A 21,518-nucleotide genomic window follows, 5' to 3' on the forward strand; every position below is an offset into this window, starting at 1 on the left:
GTTGGTAATAACTTAATTGCACTTGTTTTCCTCACTCACAAGTGGGGTCATTATCAGTGCACTTATTATTTCTGAAATTCCAGTGCCTTTGAAGGGTGCGCAGCCAGGGAGCGTGGAGTTAAAAGCGTGCTGCTCTTCACTCATGCATGCTCAGCGTGCCCTTGTTGACAAAGGTTACCCGGTGTGTTTTTAAGGGGCCGCGGTGATCTTGTGCGAGCAGGATGGCAGGGCTCCTCCCCGCGGGTGTGTGGCAGGAAGAGGCTGACGTCTGACGGATGGGGCTGCTGCTGCTCCCGGTGTGTGCTATGTGTGTCGTTACTGTTCCCCTGCCGCTGTGTGTGTGTGTGTGTGCGCGCGCGCGCGTCTGCGTGTCTAGTATTACAGCGGTGCTGAACATCCGTGGCCAGAGAGAGAGAGAGAGAGAGGCGGAAAAGCCTGTTTACACAGACTGCGAATCGCCTAGGGAATAATGCAGGAAAGGAAGTGAGCCGGCTCTCTGTCTGACTGCCCCAACTTCCTGCTCTCTCTCTCACACACACACACACACAGAGCAAAAAAGAAAAAAAAATCAGAATCTCATTACACGAGCAACAGAAACGTCCGCAGACGCCTGTCAGCATGGGCAACGAGTGGATTTTACCAGTACAATATTAACAAATAAAGCAGGAAGAAACTTTCAAAGTATAGCAGACGTCCGGGTATGTACAAGGTGTGTGTTATGTGTAAAAGGGACATGTTCTGATGGTCGGAGGCAACCCGGTTCACCATTTATAAATGAGTGTGATCACCGAGCGGATGCTGTGTGCAGGCGACAGTTAAGGGGGTTCCCCTGTGAAAGTGGTGCAGGGTTTGCTTGTGAGTTTAGCCATTGCTACTGTATAGACGCCTGTATCGATATTTCACGTGAAAAGCCTCGTTGGTAACTATGAAGTTAAAGTCTGTGTTAGAATTGCTGATGGATTTACTTTGGGGCTAAACTCTGGCAGACTTCCCACAGTGCGGTAGGACTCTTTACTTGTTTAGGATCGTCTGATAGATAGCTAGCTATAGGGCTGCACTTTGTGTAAGACTTCCCACAGTGCGGTAGGACTCTTTACTTGTTTAGGATCGTCTGATATATAGCTAGCTATAGGGCTGCACTTTGTGTAAGACTTCCCACAGTGCGGTAGGACACTTTACTTGTTTAGGATCTTCTGATAGATAGCTAGCTATAGGGCTGCACTTTGTGTAAGACTTCCCACAGTGTAGTAGGACACTTTACTTGTTTAGGATCTTCTGATATATAGCTAGCTATAGGGCTGCACTTTGTGTAAGACTTCCCACAGTGCGGTAGGACACTTTATTTGTTAGGATCTTCTGATATATAGCTAGCTATAGGGCTGCACTTTGTGTAAGACTTCCCACAGTGCGGTAGGACTCTTTACTTGTTTAGGATCGTCTGATATATAGCTAGCTATAGGGCTGCACTTTGTGTAAGACTTCCCACAGTGCGGTAGGACTCTTTACCTGTTTAGGATCGTCTGATATATAGCTAGCTATAGGGCTGCACTTTGTGTAAGACTTCCCACAGTGCGGTAGGACTCTTTACTTGTTTAGGATCGTCTGATATATAGCTAGCTATAGGGCTGCACTTTGTGTAAGACTTCCCACAGTGCGGTAGGACTCTTTACCTGTTTAGGATCGTCTGATATATAGCTAGCTATAGGGCTGCACTTTGTGTAAGACTTCCCACAGTGCGGTAGGACTCTTTACTTGTTTAGGATAGTCTGATATATAGCTAGCTATAGGGCTGCACTTTGTGTAAGACTTCCCACTGGGCGGTAGGACTCTTTACTTGTTTAGGATCTTCTGATATATAGCTAGCTATAGGGCTGCACTTTGTGTAAGACTTCCCACAGTGCGGTAGGACTCTTTACTTGTTTAGGATCGTCTGATATATAGCTAGCTATAGGGCTGCACTTTGTGTAAGACTTCCCACAGTGCGGTAGGACACTTTACTTGTTTAGGATCTTCTGATATATAGCTAGCTATAGGGCTGCACTTTGTGTAAGACTTCCCACAGTGCGGTAGGACTCTTTACTTGTTTAGGATCGTCTGATTTATAGCTAGCTATAGGGCTGCACTTTGTGTAAGACTTCCCACAGTGCGGCAGGACTCTTTACTTGTTTAGGATCTTCTGATATATAGCTAGCCGTTGAGTATGCACTTTGTGTAAGACTTCCCACAGTGTAGTAGGACACTTTACTTGTTTAGGATCTTCTGATTTATAGCTAGCTATAGGGCTGCACTTTGTGTAAGACTTCCCACAGTGCGGCAGGACTCTTTACTTGTTTAGGATCTTCTGATATATAGCTAGCTATAGGGCTGCACTTTGTGTAAGACTTCCCACAGTGCGGCAGGACTCTTTACTTGTTTAGGATCTTCTGATATATAGCTAGCTATAGGGCTGCACTTTGTGTAAGACTTCCCACAGTGCGGCAGGACTCTTTACCTGTTTAGGATCTTCTGATATATAGCTAGCTATAGGGCTGCACTTTGTGTAAGACTTCCCACAGTGCGGCAGGACTCTTTACTTGTTTAGGATCTTCTGATATATAGCTAGCCGTTGAGTATGCACTTTGTGTAAGACTTCCCACAGTGTGGTAGGACACTTTATTTGTTAGGATCTTCTGATATATAGCTAGCTATAGGGCTGCACTTTGTGTAAGACTTCCCAAAGTGTGGTAGGACACTACTTGTTTAGGATCTTCTGATATATAGCTAGCCGTTGAGTATGTACTTTGTGTAAGACTTCCCAGAGTATAGGAGTGAGGTTAAACTTTGTGCATGACCTCATGATGCATAGCTACGAGGCATTACTTTGAGTAAGACATATTCGTGTATTATAGCTTTGAGGCTAAGCTTTGTGGGAGATGGATATGAGACCAAGATTTGTGTAACTCTTTCTGGCACTTTGTCTTATACTTTACGATGTATAATTATGGGTAAACCACGTTCTGCTGTTTAATTATGAGGCTAAACTTTGTGTAAGAATGTCTGATGTATGAGGATAAAGGTTGTGTAAAATGTTCTAATGTATCGGAATGAGACTAAACTTTGTATAATACTTTATGATGTATAGATATGATACACACCTTTGCTTGAGTGCTTGCTGATGTATAATCATAGGGGTACACCTTGTGTAAGATTGCATACTGTCCATCCAAGCGACTAAAGAGTGCCTAGCACTTTCTGTTCCGAACATATAAGGTATAATTCGGGTAAACGTACTTCCTGATGTATAGCTACAGGGCTGAACTGTGTGTAAGACTTCCTGATGTAGAATTGTGGGTGAACGCTGTGTACAACTTCCTGATGCATAGATATGAGCCTACACTTTGTGTTAGACTGAACTTTTTAAATACTTACGGAACTATAAGGCGCAATTAGTGCAAGGCTGGCTACATTCTTGAAGGTGTCTTGTCTCTCTTGTTGTGAAAATGCGTGGGCAAGGTTCTTGGCCACCTATACAGGGGTCAGTGGAGATCATGCAGCCATGGTTTTTGCTTTGCATTCTGGGACTTGCTCTCCACTCGCTGTAATACAACGCAAAAACCTGCTAGTATCAGAAGTCAAAAAACACCCCTTGACCTGATGCCCAGAAGAACACGAGAGCTCTGCATACGTGCATAACATAGCATGGCATTCTGTACCGTACTGTGACTTATCGTTAAGGTTCGTATTGTAAAATACCATCAACATGCCATAGCATTCCAGAACATAAGCATATCATACTGTATCACGCAATACACACACGTCATAAAGTGCATAACATATACATAATATACTATCCCATGCATAACACAACATAAGCATATCTACACGTGCGCAATATTCCAATAACATATTAGATACTTTGTCATAGCTTACCATACCATAAACTCATTGTAATATCATATAATACCAACTCATAACAAAAACGGACTGTACGATTTCATAAAACACCTACACATGCTATACTGTAACTTCCATGCCATAGCATGGTACCGCAACTAGCTGACATGCTTCGAGCTGTTTTCCCAGCCCCGGAAGTTGTCTTTGCTGGACTGTAGGACATGGCATGTGTTGCTGCTTTGCCCAACTCCTAAATGGACGCTGCAAGGTTCCCAGAGAGACCATTGTCGGATGTCAGTGTTGACACGGCGCATGCATAACTGTACATGTTCATGTTGATGCTCTGCGCTTGTAGAAGATAACGTGTGTACAGTGAGCGGCGCGGTGGCTTTTTAAAGGGAGTTTGAGGAAAGTTTCGAGCTTGTCTGGAAACGGCAAGACTAATTACCATGCGCTTCCGGTTTGAAACTGGCAGCAGACAACATCTTGAAAATGACTCACTGGAGCACACAAAGAGAGCCTGTGGTTTCCGCCTCCTCAGGTTGAAGCTTTTACGAAGTGCACTTTTCTTTGTAGAAATTCGGGTTCCTTTTTTCCACCCTGGCCACCATCAGACGCAAAAGCGGCAAGACGGAGAGTTGTTTTTGGAGCTGGGTGTCCGCGCTCGCGGACCTGGTGCAGCGGGGAGGGGATCACCCCTTATATTTTCCACTGGCTGCAGGAAGGGAGCAGGTTTAGTCATGGCTAAGTAATGTCTGCACAGAGCCACTAATCGCATCAGGAGTTTCCGTTCCTCAGGACAGGAGGGATTGTGTGCAGGCCCGAGGCGCGGCTGCCATTGTTGTGGGGAGGGGTGACCACTTGGCTCTTAATATACACGTAGCAAAGAGCCCAGAGGCAAGGGCGTTGAGATGTTTCTAAGCATGCACTTCAGTTACTAAGCTGCCCTGAGGCTGCTTATACCGCTGAGGTGTGTGCGTGCCTTCATTTTGTAGGTGGATTCTGTCAGTGAAGCAGACTCGTTGCCTTAGTGAGTTGAACGCTTACCGCTGAAATATGCATTTGGCCACATCCTTCACATGTGCATAGTCTCAGTACCATTACAACGAGCAATAGTAATAACGCCTGTTATCTACAGCTGTAGCAAGCGCTCTATAAAATATGTAATTGAGCCAAGTGTGAGAACTGCTTGTCTAAAGTGTAACCTACTTTATTTGCAAACCCTTCACACTCGGGACTGGGAGTGTCATATATATATATATATACATACATACATATATCATGAAACAAAGCAGAGGAAAAAACCTCACTCAACAAATGAGGCACTGAAAATCCCAGAGTTGACAAACTCGAATCAGAGTAAAGAAACGAGTTTAATAATGGTTAAAAAAAAGTAAGGCAAAACACACACAGCAAACGAAACAGGACGCCAAGCGGGGGGGGGGGGGGGGGGGGAGTACTGAACGACGTGTTTCGCGCTTCCCTGAGCGCTTGGTCACGTTAGGCCAGTTATATACGGGCAGTGTACCCATTGTAGAGACTTGTTTGTAACTTGGAAGTCATATGTCTAGGTTTTAGTCAATTCTGGCTCAGACTTTTACCATCCCAAGGGTTGTTAACAGGAGTATAACATTATAAAAACACCTGCTATCTAAGTGTTAAATGGCAATTCAATGAGTATAGGCTTCCATATAATGGTTGCCATTAGCATCCGGCATGGGGAGATAGCCAACCAGCTACGCAAATTATTCAAATGAACCCAGCATTTGTGACAAAGGGCATATTTGCTTTAACCTTGTAACACAGAGTTCACTGTCAATATTAAAGAATATTGTAAACAAAATAAAAATCTGCTTAGTTCAATCAACTCTGTATTCCTTGATGGCTAACTGGTCATACTAATGTAACAAACCTTATAAGGTACGTTCAGCAGTTTTTTTTTTTATTATTTAGGTTTTCTACAGCGCACCGAGGTAACCAGATACCCCCTGAGCTGAAGTTGTTCAATGTGCAATGCATACACTTGAAGGCCCTAGATAGCTACATCCATATCAGGCATGTAAGATAACATGCATAGTTTTACAGCGCACACTCCACCCAGAGGTATCATGGTGCTGATCATTGTTGCCCAAATCAATGGTACTCATTTTATCAACCTCAAAAGTGTGAAAGACTGAGTCGACCTACCTGGATTCGAATCTGTGACCATGAGGTCAAACACAGAGCTCTGTAGAGGATGTATTAGTCCAATGAGACACAGGCTCGGCACATTCATGTTTTTTTTTTATTGATTCAAGTGTTTGTTGAGGCTGGTACACATACAGCCCTAGAAACTGAACCCCCTTTGTAATCACAACACTCCTCGACTAATGGGCCATAATGCTGCTTTCTGATCAGATTAAAAAGGCAATGGCAATAGCTGATTATTATTCTTTAGAAAACACGTGCTTTATATAGCCAAAGCCCAACATATTGATAATGTATATTATCGAATGATGAAAGGTGTGCCCAGTTGGTCATGTTGTCTACTGCTAACAAAGTTATCTCGGCATGCATCTTACTGAGGATCGTGTCTATTTCCTAGCATCTATACAGTGCTTAGAAACAGGGGCATGATTTAGAAATAGGAAGGGGTTAGAACTGTGATCGCTCTATGGTTTCCCGTGCTACCCCTGAGCTTTGAGGCTGAGCCATCACTGAGCCACCAGCGCCCACAGGAGTGGAGAAACAGGCACATTTGTGCACCACACCCTTCCTGCTGGAACCAGGAAGGAAGTGATGGCAGGCGTATCTTGAAGGAGCGAAGCATGACCACCTACATCCACGCTTCATTTCATCGTGGTGCGTGCCCTTGCCTGCATCTTTAAGAATGTTAAGTTATTTGTTAGTTTAAAACTTATTAAAGAACACATATTTCCGTCTATGATTTTGTCTTGGTCAAAGACTGTATGATAACACTTTGCGAGAAGCCACAGGTTGCAAAGTCATGATTCGCTTTCTTTGATGTCATCAGAGATTCAAATATCCAGGTGATGTCACATCCACTACCCCCAATGATTTTGGTAGAATGATGTCCGGGATAAAAAAAATAACTGCTCCTCATGAATTCATGTTTTCAGGCATGGTGCACTTGAAGAAGCTACGTAGCCAGTGGGGTAAGGGTTCATTATGCAAAGCTTCCCACTGGGCATTAAAGGTGATGTTTCAGACTCATTTTATAACAGGCAGCAATCACCTACACCATGATACTAGGGGCCCAATTCATAGAAAAAGCGCAGTCCCTGCAACATTTTCTGCACGTAAAACAACTTTGCGGTTATCTGCACGCATAAGTATGCTTTGCACGTTCCCTGTATTCATGGAATTATAAGTGCAAAGTAACCCTAGGCGCAAAGAAAATAGAGTAGTGCCTGCAACGGCCACAACACGCCCCCACGCAAACCAAAACCACCAGCAACATATACCAGCCTTTGTGCCTACCTTATTCACATAATCAAGCACCCCGGCAATACTGCAACCCGCCCCCCTGCAACCATGGCATTACCCCAGCGACACTGCATACGAACCCGCATAACCCAGAACTGCACCCCGATAATCTGTGTACCATTTTGTGTAACTCAAGCCAATGCCCGGTAAACCTGCGTGCAAACTCCCGTAATTCAAGTCAGCACCCTGCTAATCTGCATACGATCACCCCTAATTCCAAGCGGTACCTCAACTACATGCCATCACCCCTAAATTGCTATGTATAGGTTACCTCTGAGCATTGGATCCTATGCACATACTGCTTTGCGCCTCCTATCATGTGGCGGTGAGTTCGCAAGGTTTGCGTGTGACTTTACCTGACGTTAAGTTGTGTGTTCAAATCCATGAATACGGTTGGGTTTGTGCTTGACTGGGCGTGCAATTTATTTGGGTGGCCCGTCCCTCAACACGCACACGTTCTTCCTCATTTTTCCGGGAGAATGGGGAATATTCATGTTCCGCCCCCTATTTATTTAATTGTGTATGCTGGTCCCACACTTTCCGTGAAGTGTTGCACGAATCGCTCGACTGCACGCAAAGACGTGACAGACCCACGCAGACTTCTGGAAAAACACGCAAAGTCCGATCCATGAATCAGGAAAATGAGTTTTGCGTGCTGAAAAGTGCGCAAAGTCACTTTTCAGCACGCAAAAAATGAATCAGGCCCTACGTTTTGTTCGGTTGGGGTTTGAACCAGAAAGAGTGGCATTGGAATTATCTGTGCCATTGCCATTCCATTGAAAACCAAAAACGTGATGGGTTCTAATCTCAACCACTGGCGTTGCTTTGGGCAGCATTACACATAACCATTCTTTAACCTATCTGCTCCATTGCAGAAGGGGACCAGCCATCTGCACGTAAGTACTGGAACTGCCACCAATGGCAACAGTCCAACCCAAATATCTAGGCTACGTCCCCTCTGCATGGAAATCCAAGTAACCCTATTCATGTTACAGCCTTGTTGGGCCTCATCAATGAAGTGAAGCTTGGTTTCCTATGGCACAGCGAGCCCCATTGGTGGCAGTTCCAATACTAATTTGTTTATGGCTGGTCCCCTTTTGTAGTAGCACAGAAGGAATAAAAACCAGAGGCATGGAAGGTTTACCAGAGCTATGCCAGCGGTTAAGATTCATTGAAAACATTCCACCATCATTTTTTTGGTTATAGTTTGTCACCATAAGAGAGCAAGCCTATGCCCAGATGTGGGTCCCTTGCTCACTCCGCAATCGAAAACCAAGCTTCACCTTGTTAGGCAGAAACCTGTGCAGTTCCCTCTGGGACCACTGCAAAAGATTTAAGACTACAGGTGTTTGGCAGTAAACCCACTTGGTAGCAGTCTGTACCACACAGATTCACTTGGTAGCTGTGGCTGAGCAGTCAGACTTCCCTCAAGAAGAGTTAGGCAGTATACAGAGTATTCACAATAGGTCAGAAGAGCACAGTAGAACAAGTAAACACTGACCAGAGCTTGGTGTAAAAGAGATATAATTATTTATTTAAAACCACATCTAGAAAAACACACAGGCACTAATAGTAAGCAATTCACAAACACGGTCACTAAAAGATATACACTCACTAGAAGAATTTTAGACAAACCTTAAGTAAAGCCCCACATATTTTCAGACAGCGGTGAGTGCTTAACGCAGATGGCACTCTAATAATCTGTTTAAAAAGGGAGAGAAAAGCAGAGTATAATATGAAACAGATCCCAACCCTTTCATAAGAACAAAACAAGAGAGGGAGGCAAGTAAAACCGTAAAGTTAGAGTTCAGAAGGCCGGATCCACTTTAAGAGGATCAGAACGAAATGTGTCCAAGGTCACACGGTTGAAGTGCACAAGAGTCTTGCAAAGGTTCAAAAAACAGTTGGACCAAAAGAAAGGGACCCGTTAGAAGGTCAAGGCGGCCAACCCAGTCCAGAAGGTTAATGGATTATTATTACCTTGTAGCAATCTTTAGAAAGGGAGGCCTGATGGACACGGTACCTTAAAGTGGTGAGAATACTCCAGCAGGGGCAGTTGTTCCTGGCAGCGGATGCAAGTCGGTGCTTCGTCCGGGGGAAGAGAGGATCTCGCCGGGGAGGAAGACAGTAGTCTGTTGCACTGCCAGGGAAGAAACCAGCCGCGGAGTCCTCAGGTAAAAGGAGTGGTCCTTTTATTCACGGTCCAGTGTTAAGTGGCTATCCGGTTGCCGGGGAGCTTGGCACGGGCAATTCGATCACAAGACGGCCTGGGATGCGAAGAGAAGAAGGTAAACTGGTTGTGCCCACCAGTCAGGGGAAGAAGTCTCTCCAGTCGGGTGATCTTCTCTGTCGTCGGGAAGTGGTGAGTCGGTTCCGCAGGGCTCCACCGGTGGTGTCGTCGTGGTAGGTCGGCTCAGATTCTCCCTCGTCGGATTCTCAGGTCCTGTGGCGACTTCTGAAGTTCCAGTCCCCAAAGCCCTGCTTTTATGCAGCACACCCCCATTCACTCAGCCTAGCTGTCAATCAAACATGCTAAGTGGTGAGCCGGCCGGCTCACCACTTGGGCCAATCACACAAGAGTGCGACTTGAGTTACCAAGGTAACTCAGTCCAGGGTGCCTAAACCCCCTCCAGTACCCCCTGTGGTACCCAGACAGAGTGGCACCATTTTTGGAGGCTTCTGTGGAGAAGCCCGCCAAAAAGTGGAACAAAGGGCTCGACTTGGGTTGGAGTCACAGAAGAGAACACAAACGCCATTTTAGAATCGAGTCCTGGCAAAAAATACCAACCGGCGAATTAATATTAATTAAATAAACCAGCGGTATGTTCGAGGCTATGAAAATTAAATAATTAAAGTTGGTAGCCTTGAACAATGGGAAAATCCCATAGGGATATATTCACGGTCGAATATAAAAAGTAGTATCCACTGCCACCAGCCAAAACTCGATCAGGGGGGACGGAGACGTGCCCCCTCGACTAACAGACCCCGGGGCAATCGAATTGCCCCGACCAGTACGTCCACAATATGTTGTTTTGTACCGGTTTCTGTTAATAATTTGGGACTAGTAAAGCCAATGGTGACTTTACATGCCCTGGGAGACAGTAGTCAGTCCCAGGGTATGGAGTCTATGGAGGGGTGTCACTATGACACCCCTGTGTCACTGCACGGAGGGTGCTGTGTAACACACATAGTAAAAACACATGAGACCCTATGGAGTAAAGGACCCCATAGCCCGTAAAACACATTAACAGTCAAAGAAACACCATAAATCATGTCCAAGAGTGGGAGAAAAAGAGTCTCACTCTTGGCAGGAGAAAAAAACAAACTCCAGAAATCCAGCAAAGCTGCTGAGGGACTCACTAGGTTAGGAAATTCAGCCTAAAGAGAGAATTCTCCCTAACACACCTCACAGAGGAGGCCTAAACATCTATGAGGCTGCTTGTGTTCCGCTCAGAGAGGGCATGGCGTAACAATTCGGGCTGGTCTGCTCCCACTGGTGGCAGTTCCAATATTGTTTTGAATATGGCCGTTCCCCTTCTGTAGTGGCACAGGCAGGTTAAACAATTGTTGTGTGGAATGTTGCTCAGAGCTATGCCAGTGGTTAAGATTAATTCAAAACCTTTACCGCCACATTTTTGGGCTATAGTTTGTCTCCCTAAGAAAGCAAAGTTATGCCCAGATATGGTTCCCTTGCTCACTCCGCCATAGAAAACCAAGCTTTACCTCACTGAGGAGGCCCAACAAAGCCCTAACGTGTGTAAAGTTGCTTGCGTTTCGTGCAGAGGAGATGTGGCGCAGCATTTCGGGTTGGTCTGCTCCCATTGGTGGCAGTTCCAATACTGATTTGCATATGTCTGGTCCCTTTCTGTAGTGGTACTGGAGGAAAAACAACTGTCGTGTAGAAGTTTGTCTAATAGCTACGTCAGCGGTTAAGATTCATTGAAAACCATCCACCCATCACCTTTTGTATTAATGCTATGCCATTGTTGTCACACTCAGCCCTTTTTCTCACCTGTTTTTCTCTGGGTTGAGTCTTCTTGGGAGATCTATCCTTCTTCCTGGTTGCTCTGGACTTGTACAGGTGAGGGCGCGTATCCTCTGGGTCTGGGTCCAGAATGAGGTTCGCTGTCTGCCTCATGAAGCAGGGTAGAGTTCAGGATCCAGGAAGGAAGCACTGCGGCAGAATCCAGGAAATGAATAGGAGCATAGATCCAGAGTTCGGAGCAAGCGGGGAAACCCGCTAGCATGGGATAACAGGGCGTTGACTGGGACGGAAGGAGGAAAGAGCCAAGTAATTGCGAGAGCAGTTCAAGGGGGGCAGCCTGGAAGGGAAGGACAGAAGAACTGGAAAGGGCACTGACGAAAAAGGAGCAGTAACAATAGCAATCACTAACAACACGGAACAGTAGCATTGAGATGCGTTGAGACGCGCAGAGCCACGGGGGCGTGCCTATTTTCTAGAAGGCAGCGCGTCCAGTGTAAACGCTAGAGAGCGGCGTTCCTGTGCAGGCGGCCATGTTGGAAGGATTATTGACCCGATGTTGCAGTGCATTATGGACCATGAGGTCCATAGGGGGGCGAAAGTGGCGATTCATGAGAATTGTAACATACAAACACATTTCCTCAATACATATTATTTTCTTATTTCAAGCAAATTAACCATTATTTTTTACAAAAAATGGGAGACTGGAGGAATTTTTTGGTATTGTATCATCCTCATATGCAAGTGGAAGAGGAGCAGTGGAATGTCAAGAGTATTAGAGTAATAGACTGTGGGTTTGTTGCATATGGTTTCAATTAGCACCCAGCATGGGTGAGATAGCCAACCAGCTCGGTTGGTTTGCAGGCTGAATCTGCGGATAAAGGCCCATGTTCCAAGGGTGCTGAAGCTTCCTTTTCTGTGTGGCCTAAAATGCTGCTGACAATTTCCCCCACACCTGCCTTTCACCCCTCTCCGCTACCCCTTCACCTATTCCCCCACCCACCTTCATACAATATACAAAAAACACTCTACCCTCATCTCTCTTCATTACGCCATCCTCCTTTAACCCCTGCTCTGATGAAAAAAGAGAACATGGACTTGATTTCAAGCGCTACCTCTGTTGTTTCCATAGTGGCCAACTTAGGCCGCCATGCTTTCCTTTCATACATGGAAACCATTTTTAAAACCAGTTTTCACACACCCGATCTGTCGCTTGTATGATCAAGGCTGCAATCACCCTCATGGTTGGACTGGGTGCTTTCCTACCCTCCAATGGCCCTTAGGTCTTGGTGAAGGCCTTAGCCTTGCTCGGGTCTATCACCTAATTCTTGCAGAGCATTATTGGCTGGGAAAGCCTTGTGCACGGCCATTAATGCCTCATTGAAAGTCAGCCTGCAACGACTCGCCAACTCCCTCCAAAAACGGTGTAATGACCTTGGAAACCTGTTCAAAATCAAAATAAAATCGCAAACATCAAGAGTATGCCCAAAAACACCAACAATTAGCCAACACCGGAACCAGCCGCTAGACTGACTAAAGTAAACAAAAGCAACAAAGCAGGCTCAGCTGCAGATACTTGCAGGCCAAATACGTACAAGACTACCCTCACCCAAAAATCACCAATGGAATACTTCTGCAACCTCTTTAGCTATTCACTAGCAATAGGAAACATGCCACGAGCATTCAAACCAGGATACATCAAACCACTCCTTAAAGACCCAGCAGGAAACACAGAAGACCTAACCAACTACCGACCAATTTCAAACATCCTAGAAAACTACATCTACAAACAAATGTTGGAACCGGTTGAAAACAACCACATTCTAGACCAGACACAAGTTGGCTTCAGACCAATGAAAGCGACGGAAACAGCACTACTATTTATATGGGATGATCTTAAAACCAATGTATACTCCAACCCCACTTCGGCACTGATACTACTAGACATATCAGCAGGGTGCGACACAGTCGACCATGAAGTATTTATCAAAATACTCAATGAAATAGGAATCAGCAATACAGCGTTACTATGTTTAAAATCATTCTTGACTGAAAGAATGGAAATCACATGGCTAACCCCTTCAAGTCAGCAAAACACACAACAACCTGCGCAGTCCCACAATGCTCATCACTCTCACCACTCCTCTTCAATATATACATGACCCCTCTCATCAACCTCATCAAAAGACATGGATTCACCTGCTACAACAACGCAGATGACACACAAATCATCTACAAAATCAACACAAGTGGAGCACAAGACCTAACCATTGCTAACTGCCTCAAAGAAATAAACGACTGGATGAGCACCAACAGCCTCAAACTCAACCTGGACAAAACAGAAATCAGGATCACACCCAACAACCCATCAAACCAACACCACATCCCATGGCCTCCCCAAATGGAAAAACTGACAAGAACCTTCCAAAGTGGTTAGAAACCTCGGAATCTGAATGGACAACGACCTATCACTCGAACCACGAGTCAACACAGTAGTAAAGAAGTTCTCTTCCACCTACACACAATCAAACAGATCCTACCTTTCCTCATCTTCCTACAAAGAGCACTCACTGTCATCTCCCTCGTCATGTCAAGAATAGACTACGCCAACAGCATCTATCTTGGAATGCCAGAATATCTCACAAAAAAATTACAGCGAAAACAGAACGCGGCAGCAAGACTACTCCTCAGATTCACTAAGAGAGAACACGTCACAAGGAGGAACATTTATTCAAGGAAAACTCTCCATCTACAAACCAAACAGAACACTAAGGTCCAGCAATGACATTCGCCTCGAACCAAAACAATACGCAAAGCAGAAATTTGGTGGATTGGCTTTCACCTCCACATCGGCAAAACTTTGGAATTCACTCCCGACGGAAATTCGAACAACAGAAGATCCCCTCAAATTCAGGAAACTGCTAAAGACATGGCTCTTCACCGAACTAAACAGGAAACAATGTTGAAGAGGTACGATCAACGCAAGAGGAAGCACCCAAAATAGCCAAAACCCTTATGAGCCAAAACCTGGATACCCAATGGACCAAAACAATTAACGCAAACCACCATACAAGAATAGGATCCCTGCCAGACCAATTTAACTAATACAGAGAAAGGCACAAACAACGCTCATCACTAACCCTACTAAACGTTTTCAATATCCTTACTCACCCTCCAACACCAAACTAAACACACACACATACATTTACTGCAGCATATACATAAAACCACCACAAACTGCACACACTCTGCAACACCCAAACACAGCAAACCACAAACAACTAAAGCTCATAGACACAAATCATCCGTCAAACACTCATACACAGAAAACCACCTAACCTTTAGCAACTGCACACAATCAAACCCAGCACACCGTGACTGTTCCAAACTGAAGCTACCAACAGCACATCAAAGCTCTCTAGCACTCTTCCTCTCGATCTCACTAACCAACCGCCCGACCCCCGGTCCTTTTCACATCCTCCAGAGCGTCTAGAGACCATGAAAATGGCAGCGGTGGGCAGTACAAATCACAGTAACATAACATAAATCCTGAAGTGCAACCCTGTGACATCACAGCAGTGAAGAAACAAACACACTTATTTTAAATGGAGCAGAGCTGGAAATGAAGAGGGAAATGTGAGGCACAATGCATTTGCACCTCCATTTGCCACTCTGTCCCATTCTTATGCTAACATAAGGCAGAAGAAGGGCAGAATATCGCATTGTAAATTGTATGTATCAACAAGGGATGCATTCCGCCTAAGGGTTACGAGTGACATGGTAGACACTTCGAGCTTCGTTCTCGGTGTTTATGATGTCATTCGTCACATCTTAGTATAACTTATCCCTGTTGTGGATACTTCCATATACTATTTTTTTCTTCTGCCTCCTTCTTTTAATTAGCTAGCACCACCTTCCTGCCACTGCACCTGGTGTCACTATACCATATTACCACTATTTATTTATTGAGATGTTTGTTAGAGTGCTATATGTCTCTTTCTATCATCGTCAATGTTATTGTCCCCCAGGCAGATTGCGTCAAGTTGGACGTTCAGGCCTAATGCTCATTAGCACATGGAGATTGTTATTGACTTCCTCTCAACCAATCAAAATGTTCTGAGTGTAGTCAATAACTATTAACTGCATTATGATCATTCTGAGTCCAAAAGCAGGCAAGAAAACAACAATGCAATTTCCAGGCACGGGTTCATTTAACAAGACACTTCCTCTCTGGGATGACTTTTTTCACAGCAATATCCCATTTACCACACCAGAAAGAAAGCTAAAACATGGGAATATGCTTTCCTTTTCTTATAGATAAACCGTTTTCTTTTACATGGCGCCTAATGCATGCTCATGTTGGACCCATTCCATTTTAGACAAGCTTACAATGAAAATGCTTACCTAATGAAGACAACTTTATTTAAACAACACAAAAAACACATTTAATTTACTAACTCAGTTTGTCTGTTTACTTTATTCACTATTACGGTAACGTTTTTACTTTATCACCAAAACTCAGACAATCACACAATCAGCCAATAATGACAGTTAATATAGCCTTATAGACCGAGGGAGGGGTAGTTATAGCAGGACAATGACCCACCACCAAGTTACAGCCAGAGGCGAAGCTCAGGGCCATAAATTAGGGAAGGGTCATTATCCCAAGCAATAATGACCCCTACCAAGGTCTATAAGACTGTTAGCACCTATTTGTAGTAGCAATACATGTTTTGGAGTTTTGGTGATAAAGTAAAAACATTACTGTAATAGTGAGTAAAGTAAACGGACAAACTGAGTTAGTAAATCTAATGTGTTTTTAGTAGTGTTCGCGTAACACAGTTCTCTTCATAAGCTAAGCATTTTAATTGCAAACTTGGCTTAACTGGAGTGGGTTCAACATTAACCATCATGATTGTCTGATCATCTGAAGAGATAGTTGGCCTCATTAGACGTTTTTTGTGATAAATCTGCCTGATAACCGCCACACTCGTTTATCATTATTGCTACTCGTTCTCGTGGGGTTAGCACAGGATTTCGACTGGTGGAATGGCAGTGTAAATCCTCATTTTTACAATGCATGGGGATTTTGGCGAGTGGTAATTCCAATGCGGCTATCCCACTGAATTTTTTTTATCTTAAACAGGGAAATTTCTGTCCAGCACAATGCAGGAGGGAAATCTTCCACTTCAAGGTCAAACTCGGAATTTGGCGATGCAGTAAAAAACAGCAGTAATTCTGTTACTACCCAAAAAATGTGGCATAACAGAACTACTGCCACTTTTTGTTTGCACCCGCGAGGACCATTGTGCTTGGAGCTTGAAGGAGAGCAACAAGCAGAGTGATCTACGAATGGTGAGATATAGTTCCTCAGCTGGTGTAACTAGCTCAGAATGGGATTTAAAATGAGCCTGGTCACTGATAAAAAAGTGACCCACAATCGTGAATGGCAAAGACTACATTTTTTGACAAACTGTTTACGTACTATCTAAGGGAATGTTTTTAGTAAAGTTTTGTGGAAATAGTGCATTTTGAAGCTCATCTGCAGCCAGATTACAGAAACTTTGCACCGGTGCAAGTGCTAAATGTGCATGGTATTAGCACTAGGAAAAAGTTTGCCCTATTTTTAAAAACTCGTCGATATATTAGAAAACTATTTCACCATGACAAGTGCAGTTTGGGATGGTATAAGCACCGGGGAAAAAATTGCTATAGTGTAAACAGATGCATTTCCAATGTGTTTTGTCACCAGGGCAAAGTTTGCCCCAGTGCTAATGCCATTCCTTATTAGCACTAGGGCAAACTTTGCCCTGGTGCAATAATGGAGTGACAATGTATCTTTTTTGCCCAAGGGCAATTTTTGCCCTGGTGCTTATACCAAGACAAACTGCCCTCGTCATGATGCAATAGTTTTCTAATATGTCCAAGTGTTTTTAAAAATGGGGCAAACTTTGCCCTAGTGCTAATACCGTGCAAACTTTGCACTTGCACCAGTGCAAAGGTTCTGTAATCTGGCCCCAGGTCAGTAACTTTGGTCTAAGCTACCGGCTGCGCAGCGTGGTAACATCAAACTCGCTAACGTAGGCCCGAATGACTGGCACAGTGCAGCACGTTGGGGTCGGCTCTTTGGGCACTGCCCTCTCGGCCAGTCCAAGCATGTTACACAAGTGCAGAAGAAAAGAACAGCGGCCATGATGTACAGGAAGGAACCATTTTATTTGTTCTCTGTCTGCCTCTGCACCTCACGCTGCTTCTTACAGCGCGTGGAAACCGGAACTACTGAGCTTTCCGTTTCCTGTCCATCCCTTCTCACTCTGCATGTCCTTCCTCACATAAGAACTGAGTTGCAGGTCACCAGTAGAATGACGAATACACAGTGGTCGAAGTGTAAAATAAATAGTTGTGGAACGATGTTCCCTCTGGTGCGCCCCTTTTCCTGCTCCCTCCACTTCCCCATACTCACTGTTGCCTGCCCCCCACTCTCAATTCATGCCCCGCACCTGGGTCCTTCCTTTCCTCCACTCCGTACCACAATGCTCTGTGTTTTGAGACGGTTCTAGCAAGACTGAAGAATATGCATTGAAATGACCATCATTGGTGTGTCATTGTACCCCTCAGCATGTAGCTTTATGCAGCCTGCCCTTCCCTTCACCCACAATTCTGCACCTCTTCAGGGACATGCCCATGTCTATAGCCACCCTCCCCCACTCCCATTACCTGGAAACGCTGCTGTGGCAACAGTAATTCGCAGATCGTGGCTGCTTGGGAATGGGCGTTATGTCCCAGGCAGCCTATTGAAATAAACAAAGCCAATCCAGCACCTGCGAGATAGCACAATTAGATGTTACACTGGATTGCTAAGAGCAGGGCTCAGGTTCAAATCCCCAGCAGGAGAAAAGTAAAAAATAAAAGAAAAAAAAGTTATCCTTCCCTACAGGGAACAATGACAGATTTCCCTGAAAAGTCAGAGAACATTGCGCCTTTAAGTTCCCGTCCACTTTGATCTCTGCTAATACATGCTAGGGGGTGTAGGTTGGCCCCTAGTCCTGCCAACTTGCTTTGCTTCGGTTCCTTGGCTTAAAAAAAACAGGAGCACCCAGAGAAAGGATAGCTGCCAGAGTTGAGGGTTATCTAAAATGTGGGCATTCGTATGCTGCCACAGGCAAAGGGAAGCAATGCAGGACCTCTCCTAACCTTACCATGCGATGCCATACCTCACCCTAGAAAGGGTCTTATGTTATACATCTGTGCACTGATTATGTAGACCCTGCCCACCTTACACCCACTCACATGAAAGGTCAGCATCCCTGGCCAGGCAAGCAAGGGTGGAACTGGAAGTAAGGCCCGTCTCCAATAAAGGCTTAGGCGGGCCTCCGTCTGTGGCACCCATGAGAGCAGTGCCCTGGATCTGCCTGCCTGGGACCATGAGAGCAGTGCCCTGGATCTGCCTGCCTGGGAAATTCACGAGATCTGCCAAAACCCTCATGGGGATGACCAACGCTTTGGGGCAGACGCAGTCCCTCATTGGCGAAAGCCGGGCCTCTGTTCTGAGAGTTGCTAGTCTCTCCTGCCCCTATCATTCTGAGCTTCAGTCGTTGCTTTCTGTGAAAGGAGGGCAGCATGTTTAAACTGTGAGCCTGCAGGGTCTTCAGTCCGTTTATGAGAGGCCTTCTCTTTGGGGTAGAAGAAGAGATATGCCATGTGTGGTTGTCATGTGGGAGGAGTCCATTGCTGTATTGTGCTGATCTGTAAAAAGCAAGCACATTCTAAAGCGCTGATGCTTTGGAGAAGGTTTGGAGGGGGAGTAAGTCATTTTTATGGGTGGACGAGAGGTAACTGTTTGACACGTGCACTGAGAATCCCATGCAATGGGTTCCAAGGGAAAGCTATGTCTCTCACCACACGCCCGAATTACTGTATGGAGTCAGTGCTATCTAGCGCATTAATAAGTCGTACTAGTATGTTTATATATGTTTGTGTTTATTTGTAGCGCACAGATTGCATTACCCCATTGCTTCCTGGCGCTAGTAGCCATACTAGCAGAAGATGTACTGGAAGCAGAGCTAGCCTCAGCAGTATCAGTATCAGCTCAAACGGTAGGAACACTAGAAGTGATAGAATGAGTGCAAATAGCAGTTCCGTTAGTAGCAGTAGTGTTAGTGGTATTAATATCTGTAGTACTACTAGTCATAGTAGTTATTACTTCTATACCACTAGGCCTGCTAGTAGTATCATTACCAGAAAGTGCAGTAGAACTAGTGTTGGTGTTTCCAATAGTAATTTAAGTATTTAATAAAGCACACCCTGGTCACAAAATGCAGCAGGAGCTGTCAAAAAGCTGGCTAATTAAGACATAACTTCAACCTAAACTGAAACATTCGAGACAAGAACAGACCCATGTCTTAAAATAAACTCAAATAAAAGGATCAGGAAAATCAGGAACAATGCCACAAGAAATTCACTTTTGAAACAACGCGGAGACAGAAAACAATGAAGCACCTCGGCTCTACAAGGCCCTTTGCCTTGATGGTAACCAAGCTAGTATTGAAACATATAAGCACATTGGGAGCTAGTAAAAGAAATAAGCAGGGGATGGATATGCTAAAACATGCAGGCAACCTGGTTCCGACCTGCTTCTGAGTGGAGAATTGATTTAAGTGGGGCCAGGGACGAAGCAGCAAGACCCAGTACGATGGCATTATCCACATCCGGGTTTAGAGCACTGAAAGCTTCATTGCAGACCAGAAGTCTCGAGAGATTTCAATTTAACTTGCTTAATGTTAAAAAATAACAAGAGTTAAACACTAGTCAGCATCGCATCTAAATAGGTTTAAAAAAAACAAATAAAAAAAGTCATCATGTGCCACACTTAGATAGAATTGTGACTGTTAGCATTTGCCCAATTAACCAATCCACTAACAATTTCACCCCCATCATATACTTCTCAAACTCTAACCAAGCACAACCACAAGCCTATAACACAACAATCCGCACAAACTTCACTACACTGCAACAACAAAACAAACCACACATAGACTTGCACAAAAGTACACGACAACTACCGACCGGAAAACACTCCAAGCCCAGCCAACGGAATTCCGGGTTGAGGCCGCCAACAGCACATCACTGCGCTCTTGTTCTTTTCCAGCTTACACCCACTAACTCACCCCCCTCCCTCTTCCAGAGCCGCCAGGGGACCACTCTGTGGTGATAGTGCACGGTACAAATATCCTTTAACTTTAACATAGTGGAAAGGTGAGATTTCACATTCACATTAGTGTTCAAAATGAAAAGCAGTTACTTAACTGAAGGCACCAGGTATTTTATATTTGTAGTTTTGCTATTTGTATTTATTTGAAGAACAGGAACGCCAATTTTGATTAGAAATTGCTTACAACAACGCATTAACAGATTGTGTAAGCATTCCCCAGAAAGGTGCCTTAAGATGAGAAGAAGTGATGAGCCAATTTGTGACGTTGTGAACAAAGTGGGACAATTTTCATGCACAAAACAAATAACAGATAGCTTACAATAGTAACATTAACCTAGAAGAACGAGTGCTGCAAACTAAAGAGGAGTACTGTACACATATACAGTATTACATTATTATGTGACCGTGATGCTAAAAGTGGTAAGTGAAGTGTGTCAAGTGTAGGCAAGCAAAGCAGAAAAATAAGAAGTCCCCAAATGGAACTCAGTTTGTGAGGGATTCATTTAGACAGAGTGACCAAACTTCCAGTCCTCGATCACATAGGGACAGTCCCTTAGGTGGTGCACATCAGCTAGAGAGAACATTTTAAGATCCACGTGGCTGTCAATGGCATCATTTTGTAATGACAGGCCTGACCAGCAACCATATCACCCATCGTTTCAATGCCTTCGAGTCACTTTCTTCGCAGTTGAACAGCTGGTGCAAATAGATCTTCGACCTATCAATCACTACTAATCTTTTGGTGCCTTCTTGTTTTGCCCCCTTTTTTTTGTACTACCTAAACAGCCTTCGAGTCTCTTTCTTCGCAGTTGAACAGCTGGTGCAAATAGATCTTTGTCATGGGACCTAAGCCCCAGCTTCCTTCCTTTTCTTAACGTTTAGATAACCTGGACGACTCTCGCCCAGGTATCTGAAGCAAAGAGCAGACAAAGAAAAGGGCAATTCCTTTTAGACCTTGTCAGACCG

The 21,518-nt window shown here is 44.6% G+C and overlaps 1 protein-coding gene across 2 annotated transcripts in view; it reads left to right on the top strand.

Annotated features, from left to right (window-relative positions):
- Positions 1 to 317: 317 nt before the first annotated feature.
- The window catches only part of ELK3 (ETS transcription factor ELK3), a 298,938-nt gene continuing 277,737 nt past the window's right edge, over positions 318 to 21,518 (top strand). Inside the window, exon 1 of one of the 2 annotated variants that reach the window (XM_069629413.1) lies at positions 318 to 709. The gene's annotated coding sequence lies outside the window, so the exon portion shown is untranslated. The remainder of the gene's footprint in view (positions 710 to 21,518) is intronic. The other variant, XM_069629412.1, reaches the window with a different exon arrangement.

Source organism: Ambystoma mexicanum, chromosome 12 (genome assembly GCF_040938575.1).
Source record: "Ambystoma mexicanum isolate Mex_15411 chromosome 12, UKY_AmexF1_1, whole genome shotgun sequence".
Classification (NCBI taxonomy): domain Eukaryota; kingdom Metazoa; phylum Chordata; class Amphibia; order Caudata; family Ambystomatidae; genus Ambystoma; species Ambystoma mexicanum.